We start from the raw sequence: 15,938 nt of genomic DNA, 5'->3' as shown, positions 1-15,938 counted from the left end.
CTTATTTAAAAACATTTTGTTAAATTATAGGTACCCTTTAAGAGAAATCTATGACATGTATAAATATATATATTTTTTACACAGGTGGCTACTCTGACCTTAAAAAGAACGTTTTAGTAGGTTTCAATCTCCATTTCAACCCCAATCAGATTTTTCTCATGGAAGCATTTCCATGCCAGCAAAAGCGGTTTGAAATAAATGCTGCCATAACAGTAGAACTTTAGTCCTTTATCATTTTGTCCTTGGGCAGTCTATGACAGATCTAATTTTCTTACTGCTGATAAACTCCGATTTTAACCCTTTGCCGACAAAGCCAATTTTAACCTTCCTGACTCAGCACCATTTTTAGAATTTCACAAGTGTCACAAACTTTGGAACGTTTTAACATATCCAGGTGATTTTAAAACTGTTTTCTTGAGACACATTGTACTTCATGGTACTTGAAAAATTTTAGTGATAAGCTTTTACTTCTGAAAAGAAAATGGATAATTCAGAAAAATTCTCCATTTTCAAGTTCGAAATGTTCTGCTTTCCAGACAGTCAGAGCACATAAATAGCTTGGTAACTATCATTTCCCGCATTCTCTCATTTTTCTAGGATGCTATTAGGCTTAGAACTTTAGGTGCAATGTTTCTCATATTTAGGCTCACAACACTAACCCCCAAGCCTACAAACAGTACCTTCTTCTGTAATATGTATGTCCCCTGGAGGTGTTTTTTTTCTAGATTGCAGAATGAATGAAAAATCATCTTTCATTCTTTTGTAGAATGCAGTCTAGCAGTCAAGAAGCCCCGCCTCCTGCAGTCAGGCAGCCCCGCCTCCTGCAGTCAGGCAGCCCCGCCTCCTGCAGTCAGGCAGCCCCGCCTCCTGCAGTCAGGCAGCCCCGCCTCCTGCAGTCAGGCAGCCCCGCCTCCTGCAGTTAGGCTGCTCTGCACGAGCCCTTCCTCCTAGATCTCTAGAAATTCAGATGCATGAAGTGGACAGAGCAGCTGGACTTTAACCCCTTAGCGCCGCAGCCCTTTTTCGTTTTTGCATTTTCAGTTTTCACTACCCACCTTCAAAAATCTATAACTTTTTTATTTTTCTATGTACAGAGCTGTGTGACGGCTTATTTTCTGCGCAACAAATTACACTTCAAAATGTTGGTATTTAAGATTCCATGCCGTGTACTGGGATGCGGGAAAAAAAATTCCAAATGCAGTTAAATTGGTAAAAAAAAACGCATTTGTGCCATATTCTTGTGGGCTTGGATTTTATGGATTTCATGCAGTATGGCAGTATATGGCATACATTACAATGTGCTGATAGCATATTGTAATGCATGGGTTAACCCGAAGTATCCTCGGGTCTTCGTGAGATGGCAATGGATGACGTCACGGGGAGCGACTATCCTCGGAAAGATGGCGGCGCCCATGTGCCGCCATCTTTTTGAAGTCGCCGGCAGCGATGCCAGTGGTGATCAGCCCGAAAACACCCGCGATCGCTTCCTGAATGCAGGAGGTGGGGTTGTCTGAATTCATACTACAAAAATATAAAAGATGCTATTTCATTATTTATGATTTCTTATTTATGGTAACTTCCAAAACAAGAACTACATACTAGAAAATATACACTCACCGGCCACTTTATTAGGTACACCTGTCCAACTGCTCATCAACACTTAATTTCTAATCAGCCAATCACATGGTGGCAACTCCGTGCATTTAGGCATGTAGACATGGTCAAGACAATCTCCTGCAGTTCAAACGAGCATCAGTATGGGGAAGAAAGGTGATTTGAGTGCCTTTGAACGTGGCATGGTTGTTGGTGCCAGAAGGGCTGCTCTGAGTATTTCAGAAACTGCTGATCTACTGGGATTTTCACGCACAACCATCTCTAGGGTTTACAGAGAATGGTCCGAAAAAGAAAAAACATCCAGTGAGCGGCAGTTCTGTGTGCGGAAATGCTTTGTTGATGCCAGAGGTCAGAGGAGAATGGGCAGACTGGTTCGAGCTGATAGAAAGGCAACAGTGACTCAAATCGCCACCCGTTACAACCAAGGTAGGCAGAAGAGCATCTCTGAACGCACAGTACGTCGAACTTTGAGGCAGATGGGCTACAGCAGCAGAAGACCACACTGGGTGCCACTCCTTTCAGCTAAGAACAGGAAACTGAGGCTACAATTTGCACAAGCTGATCGAAATTGGACAGTAGAAGATTGGAAAAACGTTGCCTGGTCTGATGAGTCTCGATTTCTGCTGCGACATTTGGATGGTAGGGTCAGAATTTGGCGTCAACAACATGAAAGCATGGATCCATCCTGCCTTGTATCAACGGTTCAGGCTGGTGGTGGTGGTGTCATGGTGTGGGGAATATTTTCTTGGCACTCTTTGGGCCCCTTGGTACCAATTGAGCATCGTTGCAACGCCACAGCCTACCTGAGTATTGTTGCTGACCATGTCCATCCCTTTATGACCACAATGTACCCAACATCTGATGGCTACATTCAGCAGGATAATGCGCCATGTCATAAAGCTGGAATCATCTCAAACTGGTTTCTTGAACATGACAATGAGTTCACTGTACTCAAATGGCCTCCACAGTCACCAGATCTGACAGCCGACAAATCTGTGGCAACTGTGTGATGCCATCATGTCAATATGGACCAAAATCTCTGAGGAATGCTTCCAGCACCTTGGTGAATCTATGCCACGAAGAATTGAGGCAGTTCTGAAGGCAAAAGGGGGTCCTACCCATTACTAGCATGGTGTACCTAATAAAGTGGCCGGTGAGTGTATATATTTTATCTAAATACTTTAAAAAGACCATAAAGGCGAAGCTCTCACAGGACATATTTACAGCAAATTATCTTCAGAAGACTTGGTGGTAACCATTACGGTAATCTGTTGTGATCTATATTAACATCAAAATGGGCAAGATTGAGTTATAAGAGCTAGTTCAAATTTTCCTCTTTGCTGTACGACATGCCAGTTTTACTAAGAGACTCCATACTCGTCGTATGCTCCCGGACACCAAAATGGAATGTCTGCCAGGTCCCATCTGGCAGAGATTTCATCTGTATTCTCCACCAGAGGCCAGGCCCACCTATCTCACTGTCATGCCCACTTTTAGAGAAGTGTGGGAGCAGAAAAACCGACCAAACATGGACAGCTACTAATCTAGAGACTATGCTGTATGGTATGGATCTTAATATGTTGCTCTATTATTAAGGGTCATTACATATTCATAGCTGGGCCATCATGTGAAAACGGTTGTGGGGAATTACTGAATGACACCAACTTGAGAATAGGTGTAGGGTTTCATGAAATGTATGTCACAAAACTAGTTTAGCTAGTTAAGTACTTTATATCAGATGCACAGATGACTTTCTTGCCACATCTCAGAAGCAGCAATGATTAATGACATTTCCAGACTTGGTGTAAAGTTTCACTTTTTTATTCATCAAGCACATGGCAGTTTAATGAGAATTTGTGGGAGTGAAAGCTTATACCAGCTTCAAAATATCTCCCCCAGGATTTTCTCTGTGCACAGCATTTTTCATAAATGGTTATTCCCATTTTATAAAGAAATAGCATATTGCTGGAATAGTTCATCACGTTAAGATCTGTAAAGGATGTAACTTCTGGGACCCCCACCAATAAGAAGAATGATTGGACCTCTGAATGGAACTAATGCTAGTTCCATTTTTTCAGTGGGTAAATAATGCTTCAGTGCAATATCCTCCACAGCTGTGAGGTCAGAACCAGAACCTGCACAATTTTGTAATGAATTTAAATTCCTAAAATGATACAAAACACTCTCCTTAGTGCAAGACATATGAAAGCCTGCATACAGTTTGTAAAAAATTAAATGAAGACTCCCAGACTATAAAAGATTTTGTGGTATGATGAGAAAAAGATTAAATTTTTTTGGTGTTAAAATACAATCCCAACAGTGACACATGTTGGTGGCAGCATTAGGCTATGGGGGTGTTTTTCAGCTGCAGGGACAGGATGACTGGTTGCAATTGAATGAAAGATTAATGTGGCCAAGTACAGAGATATCCTGGAAGAAAACCTCAGACTAGGCCAATGGTTCACCTTACAACAGGGCAAATGACTCTAAGCACACAGCTAAAATAGCAAAGCAGTGGCTTCAGAACAACTCTGGGACTATTCTTGACCGGCCCAGTCAGAGCCCAGATCTAAACTTGCAACCTAGAGGAACTGGAAAGGATCTGCGAGGAAAGTGGCAGAGAATCCCCAATTCAAGGTGTGAAAAACTTGTTACATCATTCCCAAGACAACTCATGGCTGTACTAGCTCAAAAGGTGATTCTACTGATTATCATGTGATCAGTTCTTATTGTTTAATAAATTAGCAAAAAAACATTAATGAGTAAATAAGGGGGTTAGTTTAATGGGGTAAAATGTAGTTCACCTTGAAGAGTATTACAGCGAGTAATGATTGCCATGCAGCAGAGAACAGAATGCTGGGAAAGTAACACATAAAAATAGACATGGTTGCTATTAGTTTGCTTTTAACCGAGCAAAGTTTGGTAAAAAAGAATTTTACTAAATAATAATGCCAAGGCTCATATCTTGTTTTATTTGTACAAAACAAATAGAACTAAATAAAGCTTTATTATTATTATTATGATTATTGTGCCCTGAATACATATAAAGCAATGCGGCCTTCTAACCAAAGCATTTCTTATCACCCCATATTAATGTAGTAAATCAAAACATTCTGAAATGAAACGTTTTAGATTTTAAGGTGAATATCTACAAAAGATCAAATGTATTAAATGTCTCCGCGTTTCACAGAAACTAAATGACCACTGCAGGCCTTATACTCTGAACAGATCACTGAAGCAGATTAGCTGATCATACTATTTTTCATGCTAATGGGATTAGCGCAAGACAGTGAGCTATGTGATTTATTGTCTTCCACCAGCAGCTTTTATTAAAACGTTAAGTGGTTACAACTATTTCAAGCATCACTTAAGCTTTGGATTCCATACTACACTGATCGCCATGTGGATCCTGATCTACTTCCCATTCACACAACAGATGAGCATTCCCATAGAGAGACCATATGGATTTCAGTCGTGCTGCCTGCTCCAAATATTTTATGTGAATCAGCTAAGTCTTGTACAGGTCTAAATAGAAGTATTCAGCGCTGGAAATCAGTAGGTTTGTTCACGCTGCTCAGGGTCACACATCAAGATAAATGCTTAGAGACACTTAAGCAGAACGCATCTTCTAAAAGTCATTTCTATTGAAATACAAATTAGATGGTGGTATCCAAGAGCGTTAAAATTGTCTGGCTACAGAACATGGTTATAGCAATGGATAATTATAAAACCACTTAAAGCTTCAGAGCTAGGTTAACCCTGAGAACAGAGTGGAAAGTTCAGAAATTATTTGGGCTATTATCATGGAAAACTGCAATTGGATGTTAAGCTAAAGGGAATGGGAGAACAAAGAACAACAGAGATTATTGGTCGGCCGCACAGACACGTTTTCTAAATCAATGTGACATGAAAAAGGGGAATACAATGCTGCATTAGATATGAAGAAAAATAATGTGCCTTCCTGAGTAATTGTTCTCATAATCATATTGAACATTTCATTTTCCAAAATCTAAAATGATTATTTAGAATCATTATGTGTGTCCATCTCCAACTGCTAAATAAAGTGAAACAATGACATCTTAATGGAAGTGACACCTCATGATGTCAACTATAATAACAAAAATTTAGCACAACTGTAAAGTGCACTTTACTGACAGAATGAACTTTAATATTTTAGATCTAAAATATTGGAGTCTGAAGGACCAGACAATATTTAGCCATTGTTACAGGCATTAACTTACTGTAATGCCCAGAATTAAATGTGATGAAGGTTTCTTTCCTATTTTTATGCACTGGGAGGGCATTATGAATAGGTATAGCCTATTGTGCCACATTAATTGCAATGTCTGACCCTAGATAATAAATATGTCACATTATTAGACTGTCTAGTGTGTTCCTTTAAAAGGAACCTGTCATCAAGAGAAGGCACAATAAAGTCCCCTCTGCGCTTTTAGTGCAGGAGTCCCAAGTTTACATGTTCTACCTCCCACCAGTAAAATCCATTCCCAAACTTTTTTCTGTCTTTTTCTATATTGGCTCCTGCCAATGGTGCATGGCTCCACCAACCGCCGCTTGGTCCTGCTCATTGAGGGGTGTGTGAAATGCTGACAAGATCTGCGGTTTACCACACTCGCTGCTAAATTCCCCGTGCAGCAAGAGGGACAGCATTCTCGTAAGGGAGGACCAGATCTGAAGGACACTGAACTGTCAATCAAAAGAAGGAGGTGTGGTTGACTGGCAGCCTGGAGAAAAACATGACTCTTATCAGAAGTTGACTCATGTATACTCATTTGCATATCAGAAACGGCTGTAATTATGCTAGAAGTGCCTCAGAAACAGATCATTTTAGGTGACATGGGGAGGTTTTTAGAAACGAGGATTCTTCCTTTTATTCATTCTTAGAAAAAAAAAATAGCAATAAGGCTGCATTCAGACGAGGCAAACACAAGTCAGCGTGCTCGAGAGGATGAGAGATGAGCGCTGATGACCCCTTCCTTCACCATAGGAAAAGCACAGCCGTTCTTACGACCGCTATTCTATGCTAGCACCGATCGTGGCCTTACTGGTAAGTCTTTGCTGCGATATGCAGGAAAGACTTACCGACTAGGGAGAGAGCTCAGCCCGTGAGTCCTCTCCATGCACCCGCAGCTGACCCGTGACGTCCTATTGCATCACGGTTCGTTAAGAGGTTAAAATAACATTTAAAGGAAATCTACCACCAAGATAAAGGAGTGTAAACCAAGAACACTTAAATGTAGATGCCCACTTTGACAGGATTCTGCTCTTCTTTTAGCTTCTATTGCCCTTGCTTTAACATAAAAAAGGCTTTATAAATTATGCAAATTACCATAGATGGTAAATGACCCTGGAGCCTGCATAATTTTTAAATCCTTTTTTTCATAGAAAATTAGGGCATAAAAAGTTAAACGTTGAGCAGATCCTGCCAAAGGGGGCATGTAAGTGTCCTTGATTTACAATCCTTTACAATGGTGGTAGATTTCCTTAAAAGAGGTGAAAGAGTTCAAATAAAAAGTTACAGATGATTGTAAAGTGAAACAAAAGTAACACAAAAGGACAAAGAATAAGCTTAGAAACAAGTGGTAAAATGACTAACAGTATGAATGTGATTCACTGATGTTTTCCACTCCTCTATGCAGTGTACACAATTGCTTGAGATATATACGAGCTAAGAAGATTTAATGCCAACAACAAAAATACAATTCTTGTCTGATGAAAAAAGTTTATGCTCATGGGATGCTTATACAGCATTTTTAGGATACTTCCATGTTTCAAAATAATATTTTCTTTTCCATTTTACTCGGGAATGCTAGCTTGAAACACAACAGTTTTAGGATGAATTATTAGCAGCACATATCATGGTGACATCTATCGCACACAGCGCCTCGATGCATCACTTATTCTCAGTCAATTGGCTTCAAAATTCCTAACAAAACTTCCCATAGCCTAAACTTTATTGGTAGATCAATGGATTATATTTCAACCAAGGCAATATAAAGAATAAATGGACAAAGTTACAGAGTTGAAGGACTATTGTGGCTCTAAAATAACATCAAATATTCTTTTTATTGTAATCCTGTTGTGCTGTACAGTAACTGCTACTATAGTCACCCTACTTGTTAAATTCTGGTTGGTGAAACTGCTATTTAAAGGGTCATTATTGTCTTTCCAGCTCCATGCCATTTAACTGAGGGACAAAGATACATACAGTTCCACTTCAGAGTGTATAGATCTATACCCAGTAATGAAGAGCCTAAAAAACCTTATAAGAGATTGGGAAACCTAAGGAAAGACCACCAACACTTTCAGACCCAGATTACACCTGCGTCTGGGCATTCCGTTTTATTTTCCCTTTTATGGAGATTGCAACGGAAACTCCTTTCACCTCCTATTCCCAGGAGACTCTAATGACCTTATTTATTACAGGACTCGCCGAACCAGACTGGTGTGAACTTAGCCTTAGTTGTTGTCTCTCAGTGGAGGGAAGGAAGAAAGTGTTTTAAATTGACAGTAGTCCAGCATGCCATAGATCATGACTAAGTCATAAATGTCGAAATGTGTCAATCTTCTTTGCCTTGTTATTTATTGTTGAAGACATAAACGATGGACCAGAGCGCTCAAAGTCTTCTTCTATTGCTGTATGTTAACCCATGGAGCCTTAGGTCCTTTCCATGTACCAGACATAGCTTTCGGCCGTGTATACGCCCCCCTCCCCCCCAATAGACCGGCAATGGCCACACGGAGCAGTACGGTGCCGCCCACAGGGAAAAGAAAGGACATGTCTTAGCTTTCTGCGTGTTACGGGCCGTGCGCCGTGGATGGCTATGGAGAGGGGAGGGGTTACCCCTCCTCCGCTCCATCATGGCTGATGTATGGCTGCCTGGCTGTAGTTGTGTGGGCATACGTCAGAGTGCATGCATCCTCACTAGAATGGAATGAAAAGGTGTAAGAAGACTGAATAGTATGAACACAACCTAGGAAAACACTCATATCATAGATAAAAAATATGAAAAGACCAGAATGACTTTTACTGAATGTGAACATTTATTGTGTTTTATATTTTGCCGTCTCAGAAAGAAGGCTCTGACCTATTTTGGTGTTGGCCCCATAAACTACATACTGAGATAAAAAGCTTTAAGAAGAAACTCTACGCACTATGTTAATGTAACATTTTCTAATGAAATAATATCACTGGCAGATTACATAACATGATAATTGTTCCAATAATTATTAAGTTAGCGGCAATTTTGTTTTCTACCTGCTCAGAGAGTCAGCAGGGAGAAGAATGACGCGATTGTCACACAAATGTGCTCCATGTCCCTGGGTCCTCGGAGTTATTTGCCGGTGTGCGGTGAATTGCCTAATTGTGTAAACAGGTGCTTTCTGTTGCTAAGTGATCATAATTAAAGTTCTTCTGGAATCCCAGCTAAGTGGCTGCACCTGCACGGAGCGAACGTGTCCTACACAATCCGATCCTCAGAGACAATACACGGCCCAGAGTCACCGAGGAACCCAATGTCATCTTACTGCAAACACTTTTGTCAGAACACATTCATAAGCGCACAGTACATTTTGTCAGATGGGGTCACCTTTTGTGAAGGTTTTGAGATTCTCGATGACAGTATTCTGTATGCTACACAGTTCTGATTACCAAGGTTTGTATGCAAAACAGGCAGAGTGAGGATGCAATTAGCGGCATTTCCATATTTGACAATGTAATTACTAATTAAATCAACTAACATTTGGCAGATGCTAAATATAACGAGAAAAGGGGGGGAAAAACGATAAATGACATTGCCACATTTAAATAACATTACTAGTGTGTACACGACCCAGAAGAATGGGGGCACGTATCTTCCAGTTAAAGACAAAGACCTTTCTGAATTTTCTGTATCTCTCTATCCATCTATTAAGCCACTAAGGGCCTATTGTATAAACTGTTCTAGAATTAATAATTTAGAGTGGTTCCTTAGCATACTATATAATACTTTTGCCTGCCCTTTACCGTTCTCTTGAACTTGGGGAAGTAGCATAATTTATATATTCACAAAACACAAGGGAATCACGTCAACAAAGCAACCATGACATTAAAACAGCTGACAGAATAAGTGGATACAATAGATTATCTCAATAGAGTGGCATCTGCCCTGCAGTTCTCAAGGTTAATGAATGATATTTCTAATCGTGGGACTATTTGAAGTCCAGAGATGCAGCACATTTGGGGTATATAAACAGAGGTCACAGAGTCATCTAACATCCAATCAGCAAGGACGGATTAGCAGTACCAGACAGCCAAGTCTCCTTTATACTTCTAAAGTGGTCAATGGTATCCGACCCAGGGGCTTTGATCTTTCCAAAAAGCATAAAAAGTTAATTCTGTTTTCACAGCTTCAAAAGAAAGGTTAAGAGATTTCTACTGAGATGCTATGTGAATTCTACTTGCTTGGGTCACATATTGAATAAGCTTGTGACTCTAGTTTTTCTGATCTTGTAGACTGTAACTAACATAAATGGGATAGATATGAGCACACCAACACGGATGGAATGGAAGAAATTACCTGATGTGCAGTCAGCTGACAGACTTGCTGCCACCACCTGTCATATTTTTTTTAATGTAATTATAAAGAACCCCCCCGCCCCCAATCACACTGCATTTAATGTATTCAAGAGTTAAGATTCATTACTTATCTTCAGGAAAATCAATTTATGATCATGGGAAACCAAAACTCAGCTCCAGCTACAATCGCTGTTGGTTCTCTGTAGGGGCTAGAAGCTGTGATATTCATTCACATCTATGGGATCTGATGCTGCAGTTGTGACATCCAGCCACTGAACAGACCACGGAGTCAGCTGCTTTCACCCGATGGTCTCTGTTTATGCTGACCCAAACAGCTAATTGGTGGTGGAGCCAAGGGACCAAGCAGACATTAATCCCAAGCCTCGGCCATCAATGTGTCAGAAAACTCCATCAAGTATTGGGACTGGGGAAACTACCAAGGTAACAAAGAACTGGATATGCTGATATGTAATAAGAACAAACGTTTCTCCTCTGCTGTTGTGCCCTCATAACAATTATTTTTCTCAAGCAATAACTCAAAGTTCAGAGATAATTGGGAGGCAGACACAATGGTTGTCTTATGCATGTGCCACCTGGAAAGCACAGGATGGCAGAGAAGACTTGATATAAGAATAGCTGCAACATATAATGGGATGCTTATAATGCTGATAATAGTAGATTAGTGATTTGTGTATTGTAGTTCAATAAAAAAACTGATTCAGAAACTACACTTTCATTTGCATAAAGGTTGACAATAAATTAACAGATACAGGAACTCAACTTGTTTGGTTACAGTCATCTCTCTCGGCAGGAATAGTCTTTGCAACCCAGTTGTGCAGCAGGACTTATTGCAATGATTCTCTAAGCGCACACTTTTATGAAGCAATCCTATTTCAGAAATGTGATTTTTAATCATCTGTGAAGAATGTGGTTATTGCTCAATCTGTGCCCCGCTCTGTCAGGACACATTGCTTTTCTCATGGCGTGTGGGAGATAATTGTAAGTGCAAGATATTATCTGGGTCTAACTACAAGAGAATTATTTATTTGGGGATAATAGATCTGCACCGGTTAAATTAGTTCTAGCTAAAGCTTGTGATTAATGAGTGGGATTGAAGCAAGGACATTCCAACTTGTGCAGTGGAAAAGTATAGACTTTTTCAAGAAGTCGGCGCTTTTTACAATTAAGACATATGAACAAAGGAAAATCTCATTAAAAGGTAACATATGCCATAGAAGCAGCAGCCATGGAAATCAACAGCTAAGTAAGAGACCCACACTGTCCCACGCTCTACCTGAAAAAACAGATTGCACATTTCATTTCATTTGGATTTTTTACATTAGACCTTTTTCTCTCAAATCATTTTATTAATTTAATTCAGCAATAAAAATAGAGCAGTTTCATATGTATAAAAATTGGCTCAGTCACGGATAACAAGATCACTTTTCTATCCATTACCTTCTGTTCAGGGAAAACCCAATAAAGGAACAATGTTCCTTGAACAAAAAGATTGAAGCAGATACATATGTAGGGTAGAGGTAGTAATACTGTCCTCAATGTAGACAGCTTACAAATATAAAAGATGCATCACATTATCCTCGTGGCTCATGTCAGATGATACCTAAATTACCATATTTTTCGGACTATAAAGCGCACCGGATTATAAGGCGCACCTTCAATAAATGCCTGCTAAAACGGCTAGGTTCATATATAAGGCGCACCTGATTATAAGGATGAATGACCAGCAGGTGCGGTTCATATATAAGGCGCACTTGGCTATAAAGAGCACCTTTGATTTCTGAGAGAATCAAAGGATTTTTTTGAGCGCCTTACAGTCTGAAAATACGGTATCTAAAGATGTATCTAAAGATTTATCTCATTTTCTACCACCTCTTTGTTAGCTACTTTTTGACCTATTTGATTTGCAGTAAAACTTTGATACAATATTTTTAAGCCATCCGCATTGTAAGCCTTCAGGACTTGAATTGGTAAATTATCTTAATATTTTATAATATATGTAGCTAAACTTTTTTTGTATGTGTTACTTCGTCAGAGATTATAGTCATCTGTAAAAGTCTTAAATGTCAATTAAGATAATGGGTAGGGAATTTATAGGGGTTGTGCAGTTTTACCAGATAAACCGTAATATTTTTCTATTGATAAGTTGAACTTTAGGGATCTAAAGTTTTCTAGATCTTTGCTTGCTGTCATTCTGTAGGAAGCTTCATTGTCCCTGGTCACGTGATGTTACACAGGTGCACGGCTCCTTATATCATGCAGCTCCAATTACTCTCTGTGATAACCGAGCCGTGCACTTGTGTGACATCACATGACCAAGAACAGATTTCTATTCATTTGGAGTAAATAATGAATCCACTACAGAATAACAGAAACTAGAGAACAGTAAACAGTGAAGCTTCATATATAATGACGGCAGGCAGAAATCTAGAAAACTCTGATGTATACTAATGAGCCAGAATGGCTACTCCAGCTTCTCTCTGACCAGCTTTTACAGGCTGTTACACTGTCTACCCCTCTGTACAAAGTGCTAAGGGAGAAGAGGGGACAGTGAGAAGGCATAACAGTCTGTATAGCCAGATCACAGAGGGGCTATGGTAGCCCCTCGGGCGCATTAGCATAATTCTAAAAGTTGATTTTAGAAGGAGGGAGACCATGGATAACAAATATAAGAAGATTACCACAATCACAATGCCTGGATCCATGGGTAAGTGTCCCTTTTTTTATATATGCTTGATTTGGATGGTAGATTTCTATTTAGGATACTTTGCCATTAAAGGCTGCCTCTGCAGGATTTACAGTCATAGATGCTTCATGGGGATTCTGGGAAACTAAGTTTGCAAATCCTTTTCAAGGATGGGATAAGGAGCAAACAACGATGTCGAGAGGCAATTTCTTATGGAATACATATACTGGTTTGGCTATTATCCCACACGAGGCAGCCTAGAGGCAAAGTTTTCCTTATAAATGAAAATTTTCAAGTTTCAGGGTCAACATCTGCAAAGAGTTTGTATATTCTCTCCGTGTTTGCGTGGGTTTCCTCTGGGTCCTCCGGTTTCCTCCACTCCAAAACATACTGGTAGGTTGATTAGATTGTGAGCCCCATTGGGGACAAGCTCTGTGCAGCACTGCATAATCTGTGTGCGCTTTATAAATAAAGGAATTATTACAAAATGTGCTTCCTTTCAGTGTGTCCCTAATTTTTCAAGCAATTGTGACCATTTATAATGTTCATACTGAAAATATATTTTAAGACCAATTATACATCTACTATTAAAACCAGTACCATTTAAATAGTGAGGTCAGCCTTGTATACTAGAATAGTGCATGATAAAAATAAAAATGAGCAAGAACTGAATGCATTAACACAAGAAGCTCGAGGTAAATAAAAGCGGTGTTTTTTCTTTTCAAGAAGCTGCTTGCATGGAAAATGAATTTACAAGAATAAAAATAGATCACAATGCGAGCACCGCATACATTTAAAATGAAGATGAAAACAATTGAATTTTGGGCTATGTAATGCAATTTCTATAGGAAGAAAAACAAACTGACAAGACCTTCCCTTGGCCTGCTAATCCCATAGGAGATGGTTCTGTAAGAAACCCTAACAGCTGCGAACTGTAGACTTTTACTTTATGGAATAAACAAAACCGTGAAACAGAAGACGGAAATAAAAAATTAAGAGATACTAGTTCTTCCACAACAAAAAGCATACAATACTATTTGAAGGTGAATCGAGTGGCGCAGCCTAATTCTTCACAGCAGGGCTTAACAAATCTGCAGGGTAAAAGATTTGCTGAAATATGCAGGGCCTATTATTTTCCCTCAAAGAGACTTCACTACGCAGCATATTCCTTCTATACCTGCTAAACAAAAATAAGCTGGAAATAAATTTACCTGTTTCTTATAGATGTGTCTTCAGCAATTTCACACTCCAAAAGGTCAGATTAATCTGAAAATTGCAAATAAAAAAAAATTCAGAAAGGTTTTCCCAGAAGCAATACAAGCACAAGTGACCAAATACAAAATGTATTTGCACCAATAACAAATATTTATAAAACAGCCTTACTTCTTATATTTGAAACTGTAGTATTGTAATACTTGCATTATAGAAAACAGAGCAGAAAAAAAGAACAAAGCATTAAAGTAACTAAACTTTAGAAATTTTGTTTTATAACTTAATGTAGATATTTGTAAACTTTGTAATATAACCTTATTAAAGAAATACGTTCCTGCAGCCTCCTTTTTCCTATGTCTTTCTGACTTAATTAAAGAGAACTGGTCACCTATTTCTAACCCACTGACCTAGCAGTACCCTCAGATGGGGTATGAAATATTCTTTCTAGATATTCTTTTCTAGACCCTTTAACCCATAAATAAATCTCATCTTAAGTCATGTGAAAATGGGCATATTGTGCTTGAGATGAGTCAAGTTTAGAGGCTGCAGGGGAAGTGTCACTTCTGATGCCCCTATCTTCCCTGCTAGTGTCATATTAAAGAGAATCACAATTTTCATACAACATCAGGATTGTGGTTCTGTGTCAGCAGGATAAAGTAAAAGTTGGGAATGCAACCTGCAGATAAAGATAAAAGTTGGCTTGGATCTTTAAGTCTGCAGCTCACAAAACTACAAGTTTATTGAGATCAGAGAAATGAGAATATCTTTTTTAGTGTTATACCAGAATTATGATGATTCTAGCTGCGATAGAATAACAAACAGATTTCCCATAAAGTAGCAATGCTAGAAAGGACATTTAATACCCTGCTAGTTGAGCAGGGTTAGAGACAGTCCTAGAGTGATCTAATCTAATGTCCGAGGGTGAGCCTACAGCCGCGTTGAGGAGGGATGAGCTCTGCGTGTATGGTACGGTAAGCTTGGCAATACATCCATTCGAATGGATGGACCTATGGCCCACTGAAATGTATGTGACTGTATGCTACCTGTATTGAAACTGTATGGTACGGGAAGCATACAAGCGGAAACAAACGTGAGCGTGAAAGGGGCCTAACACCAGGAGACAGGTCTACTTTACTTTTTTTTTTTTTTTTTTTATGGGTAGGGAATGGAAAATCAGTAGCCATAAAAAAAATAGGTGGGAAGAATCTGCCCCCCTTTCCACAAGGTTGTCACTTTCACAGCACAAAGTGGAGCATCTCAACTGAAAATAATAAATTTATGAAATAGAACATAAAAGGTATGTACCATAATATCTATAGATGAGACAAACTGAAACACCTTCTTTATTGTATTACAGCAGATCGCACCAATCTTTCTTTTGGCGTAATATTATGAATGCTCTCTGCCTAATAAACCAATGCATGACTTGACTACCTCCAGGCACTACGGAGAATACTAATCCGTCTCAGAAATCTAAATATTCATGACCAGCAGCATTCTAGAACACAGATAAAGCATGTGTCCCTTTAAGCTAAGTAAAATGTAAAGCATTATATGCCAAGGCTGAAGCTATTAGTGAGATCAATATTTCTTCCACCACCTTAATAAATCATTATATTACAGCACTAATGCGGGATGAGAATATCCCGGCTAACCAAGCAACGCTTCCATATCAGTAAGAAGCCAACACTTAAATCACAGCCGCCTAATTGCTGTACAAAGAGGCGCTGCAAGATACTGTTCCTGCCCTACTTGACATGCAACACTTTCCAATCAATATCTATGGATAGGGGAAGGGGTTTAAGCAGATTAAAAAAAATAATAATAAAATGC

General features: G+C 39.3%; 1 protein-coding gene across 1 annotated transcript in view; it reads right to left on the bottom strand.

Moving 5' to 3' along the window:
- ENOX1 (ecto-NOX disulfide-thiol exchanger 1) overlaps positions 1-15,938 on the bottom strand; it is a 355,077-nt gene that overhangs the window by 200,530 nt on the left and 138,609 nt on the right. The window contains exon 3 of the mRNA XM_072135263.1: positions 14,105-14,159. The gene's annotated coding sequence lies outside the window, so the exon portion shown is untranslated. The remainder of the gene's footprint in view (positions 1-14,104; positions 14,160-15,938) is intronic.

The sequence above is a fragment of the Engystomops pustulosus genome, chromosome 2 (genome assembly GCF_040894005.1).
Source record: "Engystomops pustulosus chromosome 2, aEngPut4.maternal, whole genome shotgun sequence".
Taxonomy (NCBI): Eukaryota; Metazoa; Chordata; class Amphibia; order Anura; family Leptodactylidae; genus Engystomops; species Engystomops pustulosus.
Note: the sequence above shows the minus strand (reverse complement) of the source record. Positions and strands in the feature narration are given on the sequence as shown.